The 21,670-nt window shown below is 33.5% G+C and overlaps 1 long non-coding RNA gene across 1 annotated transcript; it reads left to right on the top strand.

Annotated features, from left to right (window-relative positions):
• Window positions 1-3,277: 3,277 nt before the first annotated feature.
• On the top strand, window positions 3,278-18,812 carry LOC103879367. The gene is made up of 3 exons (XR_002518451.2): window positions 3,278-5,514; window positions 15,292-15,427; window positions 18,780-18,812. It is a non-coding gene; the product is annotated as an uncharacterized LOC103879367 (long non-coding RNA).
• The last annotated feature ends 2,858 nt before the right edge of the window (window positions 18,813-21,670 follow it).

Genomic DNA, 21,670 nt, shown 5'->3' with positions numbered 1-21,670 from the left:
ATTTAACTTATATTCTGCCTCTTAATTTAGATTTTCAAGTTCCTTTAGCTCCAAGACTCAAATAAGTAACTATTTCTTCATTGTTCCTGATCCACCCAATCTATGAAGTAGGTCAGTTCTCCTTGTTTAACTTCGGCCTAATAAACCAGAAATACATAGAATGGAATAGAAGTGTATTATAATTATCAATTCTGAGAAGCAAGAAGGAAATCCAAGCATAAATTATGAATGGGACTAAGATATTGAGAAAAATGAAACAAAATTCTGAACCAAGTGAAGTAAAATGCTGGTATAGGACTTTTTGGAAATATCCATAAAGTGTAGAATATAAACATATTCAATGAGAATCAATCTAGGTGACTTGATTGGTAAAAGCTTTATGCTGAGTGAAATGCAACATTCAAGAAAGGGCAATAGGGTGAACTTGACAGTAAGTGTAAAAAGTTGAGAGCTCTAAATTTAGTCAAAAGATGAGAAAAATGTGAGAAATTTCTGTCTTATAACATTTAAGCCTGACATAGCATCATAACAACTCTCAGCCCACCATGGTCCATCAGACACAAAATTGATATGTTTAAAATTGTATTCATTTATTATCTTTTTAAATTACAGATTGAGAGGTACATGTGCAAGTTTGTCACAGAGGTTATATATTGTATAATGCAAGAGTTTGGGCTTTTAGTGAACTCATTGCCCAAATAGGGAACATTGTACCCAATAGGTTATTTTTCAACTCTCATTTCCCTCCCACTCTCCTCCCTTTTTGAGTCCCCAGTGCCTGTTATTCCACTCTGTATTTTCATGTATATACACTGTTTAGCTCCCACTTTATAAGTGGGAGCGTCTATAATTTTGTTATGTGATTTTAACTCTTAGCATCAGTTTATAAAGGCAAAAGTTTTGAGTTCTTTTCTCGTTGATTCAGATTTGAAATGTTAGTAGAATAAGATAGTTGGCATGAAAACACTAATCATTTTAATTATTGAGTAAAACTCCAGAAATTTCAGAAAAAAAAATGCTTAAAGTTAGATGAAAATCAAGTCAAAATGATTGGAAACATGTGAAAAACAGTTGAGAATCTGATAGTAGGAGGGCCACAATTGCTGGGGAGAAATGGAAGTGTGGACCTGAAAAGGGCTAGAGGACCGAAGTGCTGAGAACAGTCTTGGGGAAAAAATAGTATCTGGATTTTCTCTTTCTGTCCTTTATGTTGCGACTGTGAGAACCTAAGATTAGAGCTATAACAAAATGATTGTGAGTTCAAAGCTGAAAATCTGTCCTAGGTTTTACTCAAACATCAGCTTCCATTTTTGAGCCAGTAGGGGTGTTCCAAATTCTCTTGATAGCGTTATGAATCAATAAAAATGATTTCATTATTATGCCTACTGGTCCAGATTATATCATTAGCCCAGATCCTATAATCCTGGGATCTTGCCAGATCCTTTCATATCAGGAGGCAACAAAACAGTAGAGCCAACAGGTAGGGTAATATTAAGGAGGTGTTAGACTGTTACTAGATTGAGTAGCCAAGAAGGTGGTGGTGGCTTGACTGCACACCTCTGAACCCTCTTTTACTCTAACCTTGGTATAGGGAATTATGTAGAGACTACCTGCACCTAAACACAAGAACAAGATATATGATGTAGAAATTTGGAGGTACCCTGCAGGTAAAATTTACATGAAATGAAGGGGCTCATTTGCAATCCTAAATATACACACCTCCCTCACTCATATGATTAACATATTTTAGAGTTAATTTAGTGTCTCTTCTTACAACTATCGGAAGGGATCATGAGCCTAGGTATGGAGAGTATCAAGTGAGTTGGAATAAATTCATATGGGAAAAAGAGTTAGAAGACATGTAAAGAGGAAATAAAAATGAAAGTGATGAAATGAACACAATAGCACACCACCGAACACCAAATGGATGAAATCAATTGAACAAGAAAGCTTAACATTTTCAAATCTAAAAAGATGGTATAAAAATTGGAAACAACAAGAACAGCAGTTTTGAAGAAAAATTAAGCCAAAGACAGGATAGAGAGAATCGAAATAAAATTGTTGGCATACTTTCAAAGAGTAGGACAAATAGACCAAAGACCTCAGATCGTGAAGGTTCATGATCCAAAGTCACTTATATAAATAAATATTATTTAGATATGTAACAGATAATTTTAGGAACAGCAAACAAAGACACAACATATATAAAGTCAGGTATATCTAAGAAAAAGTTTTGTTCCTCAATATAAGTGAATTATGGTAAATTAACATGTTTGTTAATCATAGACAGAAATTCTGACAGAATGGATGATGTCTCTGGATCAGAGAACAGGCCATGTATTATGTAGATATGCAGTGGGGTAGCACCACATGGGAGGAGGCCCTGATGGTAAGATCTGGAAAGTATGTGGCTCATCATCCCATCCTCCCTTTCAAGGAGAGAAGGTGTCACTTTAGCGACTTTATTTTCTCAAATATTTCTACGTATCATCACTTTTTTCCATCTCAGATAAGAGAGGGTGTTAAAATTATTTAGCAACTAAAACAGTTACATAAATTAATATATGAATAAATACAGATATCATATATGACTTTGTCTGTTTCTTCATTCTCCATGAAACAAAATACCAAGTTAAATAAAATAGTATGACATCATTCTAATAATTATTTTGTTGCATAGTTATATAGCACATTAACTGTCCTATAATCTGAGAAGTCCCTAATCTGCCTCTCAGTCTAAGGTAGCCCAATTTTATGTGCTTTGCTGTAGCACTTTTAAATTTTCATTCATAAACATCATTTTTATGAAAAGCTTAACAAAATTATACAGATCATTAAAGTATAGATAGTTTTGTGATTTTTAAATTTTAAAAAAGTGATTTTAAAAGTTAATGGCTAGGATCCTCACTATACTGTAAGTCTCAGGTAGGAACAAAGTTTCCTCTTCCTACAATTCTGTCCTATAACATATTCATGTGCTAGGCAATTAATACATAGTTGGTGAAAAAAAATTAGTGAAATAAAAATTACTGAAAGCTTAGGAGACAGTGGACAGTGATCTTTTTTTTTTTTTTTTTTTTGGTGACAGAGTCTCACTCTGTTGCCCATGCTGGAGTGCAGTGACGTGATCTCAGCTCACTGCAAGCTTCGCCTCCCGGGTTCATGCCATTCTCCTGCCTCAGCCTCCAGAGTAGCTGGGACTACAGGTGCCCGCCACCATGCCCAGCTAATTTTTTGTATTTTTAGTAGAGATGGGGTTTCACCATGTTAGCCAGGATGGTCTTGATCTCCTGACCTCGTGATCCACCCGCCTCGGCCTCCCAAAGTGCTGGCATTACAAGCGTGAGCCACCATGCCTGGCCAGGAGACAGTGATCATTTCTAATAGAATATATTAGAAATCACTGTGAAAAGGTCAGGAAATTTCACATGTTTGGGTGTACATGTGATTAAAAAAGAAAAATTTCAAAAATCCCAGAGTGCAAAAAGTGATTATAGTAATAATGTGGACAGTGGCACTAAATGGAGGTTTCACATCCAGTGATGGTGATTTCAATGACAGTTTGGAAAAAAAAATTGTTAAGATCAATTAAAAAAAAACCTCTAAACGTTTTAAATATAAAACTGAAATCTATCATTATACCATATTAAAATGTATACATTAAATGTAATAAGAACTGAAATATAAAAATTAGAATTATAAATCTAATAGATTATCATGTAGGGAAATATAATTGTGACCTGTGTATGAAGAAAAACTTGTTCAATAATCAAATAGAAAATAAAACATAGGGCATATAATTAAGTCATAATAAAGTATTTCAGTTCAATAAAATAGGCAAATGATAAAAGAAAACATACAAAGAGGAGCCCAAATAAGATATTCTCTAAGTCTAAAATCAACCATGCTTACCAATTTGAATATAAGAAATCAAATTGGATGAATCAGGGATTAAATAGGAAACGTATATACAGTATATTTAGATATACATTTTTTCAAATCACAAAAGATGAACTATCAAAGGCTGCAGCCACATCAGGAGATGGTCCAAAACGTTCAAAATCACTGTAATTGCAGAATGCAAATTAAATACCAAGTTTCATAACCAATTTCATCCTTCAAAATATAAATAATTATAATCATAGATTATCAAAGTATAGCTTTGAGTATAAGCAGTTCAAAAAGAGCATTGTTGGAAAGATAATAAGCTCTTAGAAAGTTAATAGTTATGCAAAAATAAGATGATTAAGCAAAAAGTTCATATGTATTTTGCACATGAATATTTAAGAACCTTTGTTAAAGATATTAAAGTGTCCATGATAGTGCTAGAGGGATGAAAGGAAAATTGATGGGAATGAAAATTGAATAAAAAAATCACAAAGGGCTTTACATGAATGTATGGATATAATATGCTATGAATTAAAGAGTAAGATTAAACTCTCTGTACCTAAAGTATAATATTTAAATTAAACTTAAAATATACTTTAAAACAATGTACTGTATTTTTTAAATAAAAAGATATTTTCTTTGGAAAAGATATCATATCAATATACAACATTGAAGATAGGGAATTATGAATCATGTATGTTGATTCTGTCTGTGCTGTGAAGAAGAGTAATTATTGATCTGGATATTATGGAACATGTCATATTATGAAATAATTCAATTTCAAGAGAGGTAGCAAGATGAGAATGCATGACTGCTACATAAGTAAGAGATTCCTCTATTGCAGAAAACATTCTTACTAAATAATGAGTATAATTGCAGATAAGATTGGCCTACTAAGTCATTTTTAAATATTTGTGAAAATTTATAGAGATTCAAAGAGAAGTGATCCCAATTTTAAAAACACATTGATCTCTCAAATTGATAATTAGTAAAAATAACAATTTTTATTCAGTAAGATTTTAGAAAATGTTGATTCTCATTTAAATACATTCTTAAAAGAGTGCATTCATTACTAAAAAGCTGCTTCAGCTCACTAAGAGTATCAGGTGCAAAAAGTTACATTTCCTATGTTGATAGGATTTTAATCCAGTAAAAATTGTAGGTACTATAGCTAAAAAATTGGAAGATACAATTAGAAAATAAATAGATCCCTAATACTAGCTTGATTTCCACTTCTAGCCATATGTAATATAAAGGAGAAGATTTAACCTCCTGCCTTAAATGTCTATAAAATGGTAAAAGGGGATTTAATGTTTGCCACATATTGAACACCCGATATCGCATGATAACAATCCATAAGAGAGGGGAAAACAAATGTAATGATCTCTGTAATTATTCAGGTTTAGCTCCAGGAAGCAGCTTTCTCCATTACCAGGAAATTCCCGACAGTGTCACTTAGTAGAAGAGATAGGCATCAGGCGGCTAAGGTGGACGGAGAGGAACGGGCTACAAAATCAGAAAGAACTTCATGGAATTCAGAAGGGCCCCGGGTGTTTGGCTGAGCACTAATCTGTACATGTGTGAAAGGAAGCCACCTGCGGCCAGGGACAAAACCAATGGAAAATAGTAAGTAAAATAATTCCTAGAGATTTCACAGAGTTGGTAAGAGACTTGTCTTTTATCAACCCAGAGAGACCTTGTAATGGCACACTGTTGAGGTGAGGTCCTCAGATGTATCTAAGTTTTAGTGGGACTAAATTACCCCTAACATTGCTCTGTATCCTCTGTAATGAAGCTTAAAAGTGTTGTGGAAGAAAAACCCATCATTCAGGTAACCTAACTGTGCATTATGAAATGTCCAATATTATTTAAGGGAACACAATGAAATTTAGCATCTGACAATATCACATTAACACCTCCTAGCATTTCATATAACATTTCCAAGCTCAAAAAATAAAAGTATGATGTAAACTATAATCAGGAAAATAAAACAACAATAACTAGAAAACAAAAAAGTGACAGTAATAATGGAACTAGAAGACAAAGATATAAAAACAGATATCATAAATATCTGTTTGATATGATCAGAAGGCATGTTCAAAAATGATCATCGACTAGGAGCAGTGGCTTACACCTGTAATCCTAGCACTTAGTGAAGCCGAGGCAGATAGATTACTTGAGCTCAGCCTGGGCAACATGGCCAAAATCCATCTCTACCACAAGTACAAAAATTAGCTGGGCATGGCGCCTCGCACCTGTAGTCCCAGCTGCTTGGGACTTGAGATCGGGAGACAGAGGTTGCGTTGAGCAAAGATCTTGCCACTGCACTCAAACCTGGGCAAACAGAGGAATACTCTGTCTGAAAACAAACAACGAAACAAAACATAATGTATGGAAAACAAGGCAAGTAGAAATTTTGGAGATGAAAACAAAAGGAAACAATAGATGAAAAGAATAACAGTAGAATTTACAGAAGAAAAAGTTAAAACTTGAAAATAAAACACGTATATAAGACTGAAAACAGGGGCCGGGCGCGGTGACTCACGCCTGTAATCCCAGCACATTGGGAGGCGGAGGCAGGCGGATCACCAGGTCAGGAGATCGAGATCATCCTGGCTAACACAGTGAAACCCGGTCTCTACCAAAAATACAAAAATAAATTAGTGGGGTGTGGTGGTGGGCGCCTGTAGTCCCAGCTATTGGGGAGGCTGAGGCAGGAGAATGGCATGAACTGGGAGATGGAGTTTGTAGTGAGCTGAAATTGTGCCACCGCACTCCAGCCTGGGCGACAGAGCGAAACTCCATCTCAAAAAAAAAAACTGAAAACAAAATGAAAAAGAACAACAGTGAGTTGTGAGACAGTATCAGCCAAAATTGACAAATGAGATCTAATTAAACTAAAGAGCTTCTGCACAGCAAAAGAAACTATCATCAGAGTGAAGAGGCAGCCTACAGAATGGGAGAAAATTTTGGCAATCTATCCATCTGACAAACGGCTAATATCCAGAATCTACAAGGAACTTAAACAAATTTATAAGAAAAAAAAAATCAAAAAGTGGGAGAAGGATATGAACAGACACTTCTCAAAAGAAAACATTTATGTGGCTGACAAACATATAAAAAAAGCTCATCACAGTGGTCATTCGAGAAATGCGAATTGAAACCACAATGAGATACCATCTCATGCCAGTTAGAATGGCGATCATTAAAAAGTCAGGAAACAACAGATGCTGGAGAGGATGTGGAGAAATAGGAATGCTTTTACACTGTTGGTGGGAGTGTAAATTAGTTCAACCATTGTGGAAGACAGATTACTCAAGGATCTAGAGCAAGAAATACCATTTGACCCAGCAATCCCATTACTGGGTATATATCCAGAGGATTATAAATCATTCTACTGTAAAGACTCATGCAGACATATGTTTATTGGAGCACTACTGACAATAGCAAAGACTTGAAACCAACCCAAATGCCCATTAATGATAGACTGGATAAAGAAAATGTGGCAAATATACACCATGGAATACTATGCAGCCATAAAAAAAGATGAGTTCATGTCCTTTGCAGGGACATGGGTGAAGCTGGAAACCATCATTCTCAGCAAACTAACACAGGACCAGAAAACCAAACACTGCATGTTCTCACTCATAAGTGAGAATTAAACAATGAGAACACATGAACACAGGGAGGGGAATATCACATATCGGAGCCTGCCTGGGGGTTGGGGGCTAGGGGAGGGAGAGCATTAGGAAGAATACCTAATGTAGATGGCAGGTTGATGGGTGCAGCAAACCATCATGGCACGTGTATACCTATGTAACAAACCTGCACGTTCTGCACATGTATCCCAGAACTTAAAGTATAATAAAAAATTTAAAAAATAAAAATAAAGATATCTGGCTTCTGCTAAACATCCCCCTTACCAAGATCAAGAACAGAAAAAGCTGACAAAGATTTTAGTCTGTCCCAGTGGGCACTAGCTCCTGCTTGTGGGTTTCAGCTTCTTGTTTTCCCCTAACTTACTTCCATTTATCTCTTTCCTTGATGTCTTATGGACTTCCAGCTCTAACATTAGACACAAAGACAGTAACACTACACCTGAGACTAACTCCTTTCCGCAATTGCATGAAGTCCAAAGCTTTTAAAATGTATAAATATGTGTGTGTACGGTCTGTGCCTAATTACATACATGCTAACATCTAACTACATTGTATGTCAGGAATAACATGTGTGGTAAGTGGTTCCTTGGTATTTTGTTGGTATTTTGCTGTATACATGTGATAAAATAAATAATAAGTGCTTTGTTTATAGAAATTACATAAACATTGACTTATTTTCTTATAAACAAAGAATAGTTATATATTTCATAAAATGAAAATAGAGGGTATGTAGAGAACATAAACATAAAAGTAAACAGCATTATTTAGCTACTGTTAAAAATTATTTGAGATAAATTTTTGTTTGGAACATATTTTAAAAGTGATTTATTTTTAAGTAAAAATCGATTTCTTGCAGCATTTAAAGAAAAAACTTTAATTTTAGAATCCACTTGTCCATTTGGGCACCTCCGGGTAACTATTATTCTGATCAATCCAATAATTATGATATAATAATTATATTTTAAATATTCAGAAGTATTCTATCAATCTTTGTTTTAATACAGATATTAAGATTTAGTTTTGATACTATGTACATATGTATGCAAGTATGAATATACCAAGTAAATATTAATTTAATTAATATTAAAAACTTAGTCATTAGGGTTATATAGATATAAATATATGGATATTAAAATGATACTAGATACATATCCATAATTAAAATAACATGTGTTCATAAAGTTATCTTAAAAATTAAATGTTGGAGTGGGAAGGGATTGTCCAGTGTCTCGCTCATACTATGAACTCCAACAGAACCAAGTGAATTACATTTCAATTCAGTGCTTAATGTAGAGTCTTCTGACATGTGAAGACATTCAGCTCTTCATCAGCAGCAGGATACCACAATCATCATCATCATGACGATTATGTTGTTGTTTATAAATGATAGTTTGTAACTGTACACAAGTTTCAGTAATATGTAAAATTCTAAAAAGTGCATGATTTCAGTTGACTATGTAAATTAGTTGCCCTTGAATGCCTATTCCTGTGATCTAATCTATAATTGCCAAATATTTTATCATAATCTTTTGTAGGTGTTCTGTTCCAAATAGACAAGTAGGTAAGCATTTTTTATATTCACATTATATTAGGAAAATATATAGGCTTAAACTTTTCACCTAAGGTAAATTTCTTGAAAAATGAATGGAAACCATTTTTAAAATGAGAGAAATTCAAGCCGTTTAAAAAAAACTAAGTGTAATGTAAAGCAAAATTATCATAGAGTACTGAATGCTTTCCTGGAGGCATTTCCAACATTTTATTACAGCCTTCATTAAAGAATATTGAGCATTTTAATGGAGCAGAAGGGAAAAGACTGTCTGGTTTGGAATTGCCAATTGCATTCAACAACCTTTGTCTTCCCCATGTTTTCGGCAATGTTGCACTCATAGAACGTTAAAATATCACAATATTTCTTGTCGACTGGTAAGATGACAGCTCTGAGGCTAGTTGTACAACCACTAAGAAACTAAGTAGGATTATTACAGAGGAGTGCATATGATAATTGACAATTAAACTTTAACTTTCTGAATAGAAGCTGGTTTTCCCTGGAGGGGACTCTACATAGATTATGGCTGAAAGAAAAACTTAATAAATTTTTTTGCATACATCAGTTACATAATTATGATTATTTGCTATAGTCATTACTATTTAAATGCTCCATGTACACCTGTAACTTTGAATATGCCTTTTGATGTAACTAGATACCGAATAACAATGTTTGCAGTTTATTAACATTCTATTGTGACTGATATTAGAATCTTCAGCTATACACTGTTGCAGTATTTGGCCACATATTTTTAAATAAACAATTCAACAGACAATGAAAGAAATACAAATATCCAAAGTATTTATTAATAACCACATCCCAGAGATTTTTGAAACATTTGAAAACAGATATTCTGAAAAACATAACCTCTATTATGTTTAAAGTTAATGATATAAACATCATCATTTTCAAAAAACATTCTAAGCCTCACTTAACCAATTTTCTTGGGAATTTAGCATTTCACATGTTATTTTTCTTTTTCATTTTTGTGTATAGACACATATGGTACTTTTAAGGAAACTATATTATTTTAGTCTCTAATTGGCAACAAAATCTAGAAGGAGTTAACAATGGTGTTCAGTCAAAATTGTATTTTGCAGGTAACAATTGTACTTGTTTAAAATTAGTAATTTTAACAATTAAAATAGTTTTGTATTTTTTCCTTAAAAAATGTAACTCAGAGGCGGTGGCTCACGCCTGTAATCCCAGCACTTTGGGAGGCCGATGTGGGCGGATCACGAGGCTAGGAGATCGGGACCATCCTGGCTAACATGGTGAAACTTGGTCTCTACTAAAAGTACAAAAAATTAGCCGGGCGTGGTGGTGGGCGCCTGTAGTCCCAGATACTTGGGAGGCTGAGGCAGGAGAATGGTGTGAACCCAGGAGGTGGAGCTTGCAGTGAGCCGAGATTGTGCCACTGCACTCCAGCCTGGGCGACAGAGCTAGACTCTTGTCTCAAAAAAAAAAAAAAAAAAAAAAAAAAAAAATGTACTTCAGAGCTCAGAGTACAGAAAAAATAAGGTGCTAAATAATAGACATATATTTTGTCAATTTGCTTATAGTATTTGAAAGTATTAAATATAAGAAGCTTCATTTGTTCCCAGTCAAATATAAAATTTAAATTTGTATTTTAGAGTGAAATAAAAATATTGGCAATCAATCTAAATTACATGTCATATACATAAATAAACATTGCTATGCTGATTAGCTATTATAAAAAACAATGCAGCAATTTTATTATTAATCACATCCCATTTTAGGGGTTGTCATAGTTCATATTTCAGATATTCAATTTTCCAAGACCGCAGTTACTGCTAAATCCAAAGCAGGATCTGGTCACTGTGACCTAAACCAACATCAGTCATTCTTGGTTTATTTAAATGGAAATGTTTTAACTTAAAATTTAACAATATGGGAACAATATGGGAATTTAACAATATGGGAATATTAATTTAAAATTATTAAAAAGATTGCATTCATGCTTATACAACTGTTATCTATATGTATTACAACAACGATAGTTTTTTTGTTTTGTTTTGTTTTGCTTTTTAGACAGAGTCTTGCTCTGTCACCAAGCTGCAGTGCAGTGGTGTGATCTTGGCTCACTGCAACCTCCACCTCCAGAGTTCAAGCGATTCTCCTGCCTCAGTCTCCTGAGTAGCTGAGACTACAGGTGCACGTGACCACACCTAGCTAATTTTTTTGTATTTTTAGCAGAGATGGGGTTTCTCCATGTTCACCAGGATGGTCTCAATTTCTTGACTTCGTGGTCTGTCTGCCTCGGCCTCCCAAAGTACTGGGATTATAGGCGTGAGCCATGGCGCCCAGCCAACAACAATAGGTTTTAAATAAATATTTGTATTTTCTCTTTAAATTGAAGAATTTTTTTAAAAATCCAATTTTGATTATAATCCATGCCAAGCATTGTGGCTTATGTCATGTCACATAACTTTTTATTTGGTTTTACATGGAAAATTTTGAAAAACAACATTGGAATGATGAATAATTAGGTTAAAATTCCATTTTTGTCTTCTTCTTAATCTGACTGACATTACAACAATGGAAAATACTGAAACACTAAGTTACACTAAAGAGTCTTGCAGTCTCAATTTATCTCTCTTTTACATCCCTGATGTTACAAGATAATGGATGTATTGGTTCAGGGTAAATGTGTTTTTTATTGCTATTGCAGGATAGTAAGCATTTTTGTTTCAATGATTTTCTGTCATTATATGAGAGTGATAGAGTCTGTGACACATAAACTGGTGCAGATAAAAGGTTTTCTTGATACATCCTGTACCATAGCAAACCCAATTTCAGTTTCTTTACACGAGAAGAATGAGGTTTAGTGGTACCTATAGAAAACTGGTCTTCTTCAAATCTGATTTCATTCCCTGAAGAACGATAACATAGGCACACTTTCTCCTGACCACATAGGATTGTTTCAATTTTCAGAAAAAATTTACACCTTCCAAAATGATCAAGTGGTTCATTTTTTATTAATACAAAGTAGAAATATTCTAGAAAAATAAGATCAAATGTTATTTAATCTATTTTAAGTATAATTTCATAACTTTAGTAATAAAGTTTCCTAATTAAATAAGCTGCTTTTTTATGTTTATTTTTAAAAGTATAACATATTTTTGGTTTTCCAAATTATTATATCAATTTATTTTTCCTCAACAAACAGTACTAAGGTTTACAAATATGAATGTTAATAATATCTTTTTTGTTGAATCAGAAATTTAGAACTTTTAGATAGAAGATGGATAGACATTGAAAACTATCAAAAGAGTTACTTATTATCAGAGATGTGAAATGGTGTACCACACATTTTCAGTCACACCTCATTTATAGACATGTTGATAGACACTGTGTTTCTGGTTGTGAGTTAAAAAGTATATTGCAATAAATAATAATATACTTGAACATATATTCTAACATACAGGTGTTTTAAAATCTGAAAGTTTTCTAAAATTGATGTTTCTGGATTTTAGTTACACACATACTAAAATTATAATAGATTAATTCAAAATTTCTTTTAAAAAGTTTTAATAATTTTCATTTCAACAAAAGTTTCACTTGTGTTTATTACCCGCATCTTTATCAGCATATCAAAAACATCATCATTTATTTGAGTTAACATTTAATATGTTAATTTTGTTTAAAATACATCTAAAGTTTACAATCGGCATCTAAAAACCTGCCAAATCAAGCAAATTCATATAAATCAAAGTAATTTAACTTAATATTACTAAATTCCCTTTCATGATTTTCATGAAAAGTTTCATTAAAACTTCATGTAGTGAACCATTTCAGATAATATTAAATAATATGTTTGTACTCTGGCAAATATATTGCCTTTAATGTACTTAAACATATTGAATATCCATGTATTTGGATGATCAGTGATACTAAGCAGAAACCCACACTTTTGAGGTGATTAGCTAGCATTTTGATGAAAAACTCTCTATTTCAGAAGGGTTTTCTAAATGTGTTTCTGTAATCTTAACCTTTGCTGAGTGACAGAGACTCTGGCAATTAACATACAAAATAAAAGAGTTTACATTTATAAAATTAGTTGCTTGATAATAACAGACATTACAAAGGGATGTTAATTGTGAAACTCATGTTATCTGTGAACATGGGTCTATACTGAGGAAACTTGAAATATCAGAGTATATATCTTAGATGTCACTTATCTGATGCATACCAAGTAAATACAACTTTGATTTACTCGTGTCATTTTAGATGATTAAGTATTTATTGTTCTATTTACCCCACTTTTTAAAAATGTTGTCTTAACAAAATAATATTTTCAAATAATTGTTACCATTAAAATGGTCTGTCTGCTGAGCATGGTGGCTTATGCCTGTAATCCCACTACTTTGTGAGGCCAAGGCTGACAGATCACGAGGTCAAGAGATCAAGACCATCCTGGCCAACATGGTGAAACCCCGTCTCTACTAAAAATACAAAAATTAGCTAGGCGTGGTGGCATGCACCTGTAGTCCCAGCTACTCGGGAGGCTGAAGCAGGAGAATTGCTCAAACCCGGGAGGCGGAGGTTTCAGGGAGCCCAGATTGCGCCAATGCACTCCAGCCTGGCCACAGAGAGAGATTCCGTCTCAAAAGTAAATAAATAAATAAAAGGTCTGTCAATTTCTACTTCTGAGTCAAGTCAGGAAAAATCAAAACATTCAGTCTAGTTACTTCAGACAGAAGGGATTCAATACAATGACTTTTTACTCGCACAAGCTGGAAAAGCAAAGAGAGGCAGGTAAAGTAACTGGGAGACGTGAGATACGACCAGAACAAACAGAATAAGGGCATGGTGGCTCGTGCCTGTAACTTCACCGCTTTGGTAGGTGAGAGGATTTTTTGCGGCCAAGGGTTCCAGTACGAACTCCAGCCTGGAAAACTGACTGAAAAAAAAAAAAAGAAAAAAAAAAAAAAAAAAAAGGTAGCTCTAGTTCTGAAAAATGAAGGGAGGAATTTGTATATAAAAGGGTTCAGGTCTTTGTGCCCATGTGTGCTCAGTGTTTGGCTCTCACTTATAATGAGAACGTGTGGTATTTTGTTTTCTGTTCCAGCGTTAATTCATTTAGGAAAAGGATGGGAAGAGGGTGAGGATCAGAAAACTACCTATTGGGCACTATGCTCATTACCAGAGTGATGAAACAGTTTGTACACCAAACCCTTGTGACACACAATTTATCCATGAAACAAACTTGCACGTGTGCCCCGTGAAACTAAAATAAAAAGTCAGAAAGAAAAAAACAAAGGAGAACAGCGGTGACCAGAGTCTCGGAGAAGGACGAACGTGGACTTACTGCTTAATGGGTACAGAGTTTCAATTTGGGATGATGAAAAGTTCTGGAAACATATGGTGGTGATAGTCGCACAACAGTGTGAATGTACTTAATGCTGCTGAACTGTACACTTAAAATACTTAAAATAATAAATTTTATGGTGTTTATATCTTACCATAATAAAATAAAAATTTTAAAGAGTGAAGAGAAAGGAAAAAAAAAAAGTGTTCAGGAACAATTTTGCGAATTTGCATGGCAGTCTGATACTACTAAAATAAGGCTGCATAGGCATGGCCGGGATCTCAGAGAAGAGACCGGTCATGGTGATTGATAGGAACACTGTGCAAGTCACTGCTGAAAGTCACTGTTGAACATGCAGAGGAGCTGCCTTGGTGCTGCACAGTAGGGGCTAGGGCAAAATTTTCTGGTACTGAGACCAAGAAAGAGGTTTCACATCGCAGGCCCTGAAGCTGATGATGATGCTGCAGCCCAGATCTGTCCTCTGCTGATGGATGGGTAAAAAAAGACGGAAAAAAGGCAGAACTGGGAATTGTTTAACTTTTCCCTTTTCTTGTCTAATCTTCTAGCATTCCCACTATCAGAACATTACCTGGATCCAGTCGGCAATGAAAGCTGGGTATTATTTTCAGGGTACCAGCCTCCCTCAATACATAGAGCACATGATTTACTATGTCCTCTATAATATACAGAGATTATAAAGTGTGTTGACAATTTAGAACTTTAGAACACATTCATTTTGAAAAAGAACACAATTAGGCTTTTTAACTTAATGATCTACTGTGCTGGAACTCGTCTTTTTTATTGATAACAAGTTAGTGTGAATTTTAAATATTTTGAAAAATGTATTGCATGTTTATTTACAGAAAGCTCATTTATGTACCATTGTTGCATGAAACAGAAGGAACTCTAGTGTGCCTTTAATATATGGCACATCATTTTCACCTTAGGCCCTCAGTCTGACTTTTGCATCAGTTGCATTGATCAAGTTGCCACCATCAAGTAAGTAGGTTGATATTAAATTCTAATGGTTGATATGCTTGTAATATGGACTTCTCAGTTCTACCTCTATGAACTAAATGAGCTTGTGGTAATTAATATTAGAATTTTAAAATATTAAAGTTTACACATAGTATTGACTACTTATATTTTGTACCCAACTTTTTAACCTTTTCAAAATAGTCTACTGGTCTATTTTCTGTAAATTTCAGCCATGTGTTGACTGAAATAATGCAACATTCAGTACACTGTGCTTGTGACCTCCCCATTCTGATTGCTAGTCATATATTGATAATTTTATATTTAATAGCGCTGAGATGTAATTCATATATAATTAACCCACTTCAAGTGCAAAATTAAATTTTTTTTAGTTAATTCACGGAATTGTACAAATATTGCCACAACTGATTTTAGAAAATTATCATCAATCCCCCACTCAAAAAATCTCATGTGCACAATAACAGTTACTTTTCATTTCTCCTTTTCTCTCCCATTCCTGATCCTAGGCACATTTGTTTCTACATTTTCTATAATTGAAATCAAATTGAAATAATTAAACAATTTAAGTCTTCGTGTTTCTTTTTTCCTCTTGATCTCTTTACCTTAAAGTTTGTTGGCGTTTTCTTTTCCTGTCTTTTTATAGAATCAACTTTTGGTTTCAAAAATTTTCCATTAATGTTTCTTTATTTCTGCCCTAATCTTTATTATTTTCTTTCCTTGCTTCCATTTATTTTCTTGTTTCTAGTTTCTTATGATGGAAAGATATGGTATTAATTTGAGAGCTTCATTCATTTTTAATATGGGCATTTACAGCTATACATTTGCTTTTAGGCACTAATTTAATTGTATTCCATGAGTTTTGGTTTGTTGTGCCTTTATTTTCATTTATTTCGAAGTATTTCTAGATTCCTTTGTGATTTTGTGACTCATTAACTATTTAGGCATGTTTTGTTTGTTTTAATTTCCACTTATTTGTAAATTTCTCAAATTTCCTTCTGTTATTGAATTATAATATTCCATTGTGATTGAAGAAAATACTTTTTAAGATTTAAATCTTTTCAGATACACTGAAGCTTACTTCGTGATTTGGCATATTGTGTATTCTGAAGCTGTTTCATGTATAGCAGATGCTTTGCATTCTATCATTGCTGGGTGAAATTTTCTAAAAATGTCTGATAAGGCTTGTGTTTTAGTGTTAATCACATTTTCTCCAGTTCATCTTCACCAATCTATTCTACCCATTATTATTGTGAAGTATTAATGTTTCCTACTATTCCTTTTGAATTACATATTTATTCTTTCACGTCTTTCATTTTTTGTTTCCTACATTTTGGACTACTTCCTTAGGTGCATATATGCACATAATTAAATTTTTGTATGATTTACCATTTTTATTGGTTTCGTATGTTTCTTTGTCTCTTTTTCTTTTGTTGTTTTTAAATTAATTGTGTCTATATTAGTATAGCTGTTTCAACCTTATTTTTGTTGCTATTTGTATAATATACTTTTTCCATTTTTTATTTTTGAATATTTGTTTTTAAAGTGTGTCTTCAATATAGAGCATTTGATATTTGTTTTGTTTGTTTCTATTCATTCTTGTTTAATTATTAATGAAAATCCTGTTTATTCATTCATCAGATTTTTTTTTTTTTTTTTTTTTTTTGAGACAGAGTCTTGCTCTGTTGCCCAGGCTGGAGTGCAGTGGTGCGATCTCAGCTCACTGCAAGCTCCACCTCCCGGGTTCACATCATTCTCCTGCCTCAGCCTCCTGAGTAGCTGGGACTACAGGCACCTGCCACCATGTCCAGCTATTTTTTTTGTATTTTTAGTAGAGATAGGATTTCACCATGTTGGCCAGGATGGTCTCGAGCTCCTGACCTAGTGATCCACCTGTCTCGGCCTCCCAAAGTGCTGGGATTACAGGCGTGAGCCACCATTCCTGGCCATTCATTCATCAGATTTTTAACCAATAATATTGAACGGTACCATTGATATAGTTGGATTTATATCTTCCAATCTACTTTCTATTTTTTTATATGTCTCATGTATTTTCTTCCTGTATCCCCCTTTTGCTGCTTTCTTTTGCATTCATTAATATTTTTTAATTTAACACCTCAATTTTGTTAATGTTTTCTATACTTTTTTGAGTTAGTTCCTTAAAACATTGTTTGTGTGTGTGTCCAGATTGCTGCTGGAAGTCACTTTGTTTTAGTTGGAAAATCTTTCTTTCATACTTCTTATAAGAAAGGTTTGCTAATAACACATTTTTTTCAATTGTTTACCTATGAATGTCTTTATTTTCTCATCTTAATTTGTAAAACTTATTTTGCTGAACTTAAGATTCTTGTTTGACAATTATTTATTTATCTATTTCCTTTTAGCCCTTTGAATATGTCATCCCACTGCCTGCAGGCCTCCATTGTTTTGATGAGAGGTCTGCTGTTAATCTTACCTGCACTCCATTTTAAGTGATGTTATATTTTTCTTGCTGCCTTCAAGACTGTCTTTGCTTTCCAGCATTTTTAATATAATTTGTATTTGTGTGGATCTTTTTGCATTTATCTGATTTGTAGCCTATTGGAGAATTACACTAATGCTATTCCTCAAATTTGGAAAGATTTTAGTGATTCATCAGATATGTTTTGTAGACCTTTTCTTCCTCTCTTTCTGCTATTACATCAGTAATATGTTGTTGTGATTAATAATGAACTGCGTTTTTCTGAGGCTGTTTGTTTTCATCAATCTTTGTCTCTGTTACTCAGATTAGTCTCTAACAATCATTTATCAAGTTAATTTAACCTCTCTTCTGCATATTCAAATGTACTTTTGACACCCCTATAGTACAGTCATTTTGTCACCCACAATGATAGAATACAAAATATATTAAGTGATGATTTTCAATCATTTTTTAAAAAGCATTTAATGACATTTTATTTTACATTGTGTTTCATTTTACAGGTTGAGTCTCCTTTTTCCAAATGGTTTTCAAGTGTTTTAGATTTCAATGTTTATTTGTATTATACATGTTGGTTGAGCATCCTTCATTCCAAAATCTGAACTCCTAAATGTTTCAGTGAGAATTTTATTTGAACATCATGTTGGTACTCAAAAAGCTTTGAATTTTGGAGCATTTTGGGTTTCAGATTTTTGGATTCAGGATTCTTAATATGCATAATATAAGAGACAAAACAAATGTCCTAGTTTAGTTAAAATTACAACACAGGCAGAAAGTGTTGATCTATGTACTCAGTATAGGGCAGAGAGTTTAAAAATAGTCATTTTTACCATGGATTAACTATGCATTATTAAAGATTTGCTCTGATATTTTCATCTTTTTTCCTGTTTTTTTTTAAAGATGGAGTCTCACTCACTCTGTTGCCCAGGTGCCCAGGATGAGGTGCAGTGGCACAACCTTGCCTCACTACAACGTCTGCCTCCCAGGTTCAAGCAATTCTGCTGCCTCAACCTCCCAAGGATCTGTGATTACAGGTGTGCACCACCATGCACAGCTAAGTTTTTTTTTTTTCCTGAAATTTTAGTAAAGATGGACTTTCACCACTTTGACCAGGCTGGTCTCGAACTCCTGACCTCAAGTGATGCACCCACCTTAGCTTCACAAAGTGCTGGGATTACAGGCATGAGCCACTGGGCCCAGACATATTTTCATCTTTATACAGTTAATAAATGCTTCCATTCATCAGTTACTGCAGCCAAACTAAATTCATGGTCATTTTATTGAGTATAATTGCTTTGAAGTAAAATCTCTAGCTATTGCAATGCAATTTCATGCTAATATAGAATGGACACAGTTAGTAGGGGAAAAAAAGGCTTTTGCTGTAAATCATTTTGAATGTGACATATAATTTTCACATAAACATTTCTGAGAGGCATGTAAATAATGCAATTGGAATAATATAAAATTGCCTAAAACTCTCTTTGGATTTCATTTTGAAAAGAGAAAAATAACTGTTTTGGTATCCTGTTTAGCAGGTGATTTATTCTTTTGCTGGGTTAGAGCTCCCCTATGTGGCTATTTTGTTGAGACACACTAAGAGCTCAATATTGATGTATTTCAACAACTAAACACAAACTAACCTCCTAGATATAGCCCAACAAACAAATTAAGATAATCATCTATAAATAATTTTAAGTTTTGTAGAAAGTCTAATTTTTCTCTCTGAATAGAACTGCCAGGAGAATTTTAATAGGATTAAAATTCAGTGAGAACATAAAGCTAAATGCTATATGGTATCAATAAAATAAGCAAATTTATAACTAAGTCAGCATGCACCAATTTCTCATAGTTGATTGACCACTAAGTTTGAAATAGTTTATTTCCAAAAAATTAGGAGGAAAGTTTATTTTCCGTTCATTTAATTGGTCTATTTTAATCAAATTAATATGTGTACATGTGAGGAGGGGAAACCATGTAAAAAGTAGTTATGTCCCTCAGCATACTGAAAATATTGTAGAGAATGTAATTTATGTAAACAGATGTCAAATAATTCTACTAAGTACAATATCAACTGTAATAATCTATTAAGTTTTCATGAGAATGAAATAATTTGAGCTCATTTTACAACATGCTTGGGATATTTTAATCCAAGTACACATTTCAGTTTGCATAAATTGCAAAAGTAAAAATAAAACTAAGGAAAATTTTAGGATATGTCTAGGGAATCAAAACCTCCCAAGTATTATCAGATCCTGGATCTGCAAAGAGAACCACTTGTGCCTTGGGAATCATATTTATATTTCATATTAACTTTTCAAAATCTCTAAAATTCAAATAAAGCATATGAAGTTAAAATGGAAATTTACCACATAGTCTTTTATTCTACATTTGTGAAGACAGTAAAAAATTCTTTTTCAATGATTTAAATTTTTAAACATGTGAGCTATTTCTGTGCTTTGCTAATAATGCAAAGGTCATTTTATATGAGCAGCTTGCAAATAATCTGAACATAAAAACTCACAAGTAATTATTAACACTATACCTCGCTAAAATATAAAAGCAAAAGAGACATCACTGAAATTAAAAAGAGGATAGTAGTCATTAAGTGTAATTGTTGCTACCAGCCACCATAGTTCTGAGTCATAATAACCTCGCAGTAAATATATAATTTTGTGATTGAATGAATGACTACACTACTTGCAAAATGTAAAATGTTCTTTATGGCAAATGCCTCTAATATAGATACCTAAACAGGTTATGCTTTTACATAATTGCCATGTCATCCCAATACAGTTAAAATCAATAATGATGTTGTCATCAATGGATATTTCAGGATGAATGACTTCACATTCCCTAGGAGAATGCTAAATATTAGTAGGGGACAGAGAAGGTGAATTTAAAGTATCCCACCCAAATCATCCAAAAATAGACCTAGAGAGAATGAGTTCATTGAGGAAATGGTTTCTTGTACACAGCATAAAGATATTCAAGCAGTATGCTGATTGTGTACTTTTGAATCAGTGCAGAATTTTTATTTGGCCATTATTTTTAAAACGTTATCTGGAAAAGTATTCAACGTATCTGAGCACTCTAGGTCAATATATGTGTCACAGGACTGCTGGTTTTTTTTAACAAGTTTTGATTTATAAAAAACTCTGTGGTATTATGTGGCCCTAAAGCCTGCACAATACCCTAAGGGTTAGTACCAAAGACATTCAAACCATTCACTGGCCATGGCTTATCTGATAGCTGAAGGGAAAAATAAATGGGCATGGAATATTTTTTAAAGAATCCCCAAATGATCTGTCATAGGAATACAATGTATTTTATATGAATGGAGATGAACAATATTAAAGCAAAAGGTAATAAATATATGTTGGGCAGGTGGAGATATTTTAAAAATAACAAATAAAAGTTTGTAAAATGTTGTAGTCACAGAAACTGTAGTGTTTATTCTTGGGGTCTTTGCTATTAACTCTCAGCCCGTAAGGCAATAGGGCATAATGCCATATGAAAGAACGTGGAAGCCATCTTACGTGAAGTAACTGTGAGTAGCTTACAAACAAGCCGAATACAGAAAGTGCAAGAAAATGTTGGTACTATACATGACTGAGATCAAAATGAGAGCAGCAGAATCACTGAAATTAAACAAGTGAGTAGCAGACACCAGTAAAGCTGAAGTTTACATAAGATGTACCAACTACCACAGAACCGATTCATGATAATCTCTCAATAATTGCATAGTTGTATGATTGGAGAATAACTGAACCTGTGGCTTATACCTGTAATCC

Source organism: Papio anubis, chromosome 15, assembly GCF_008728515.1.
Source record: "Papio anubis isolate 15944 chromosome 15, Panubis1.0, whole genome shotgun sequence".
Taxonomy (NCBI): domain Eukaryota; kingdom Metazoa; phylum Chordata; class Mammalia; order Primates; family Cercopithecidae; genus Papio; species Papio anubis.
This window is presented reverse-complemented; position numbering and strand designations above follow the sequence as displayed.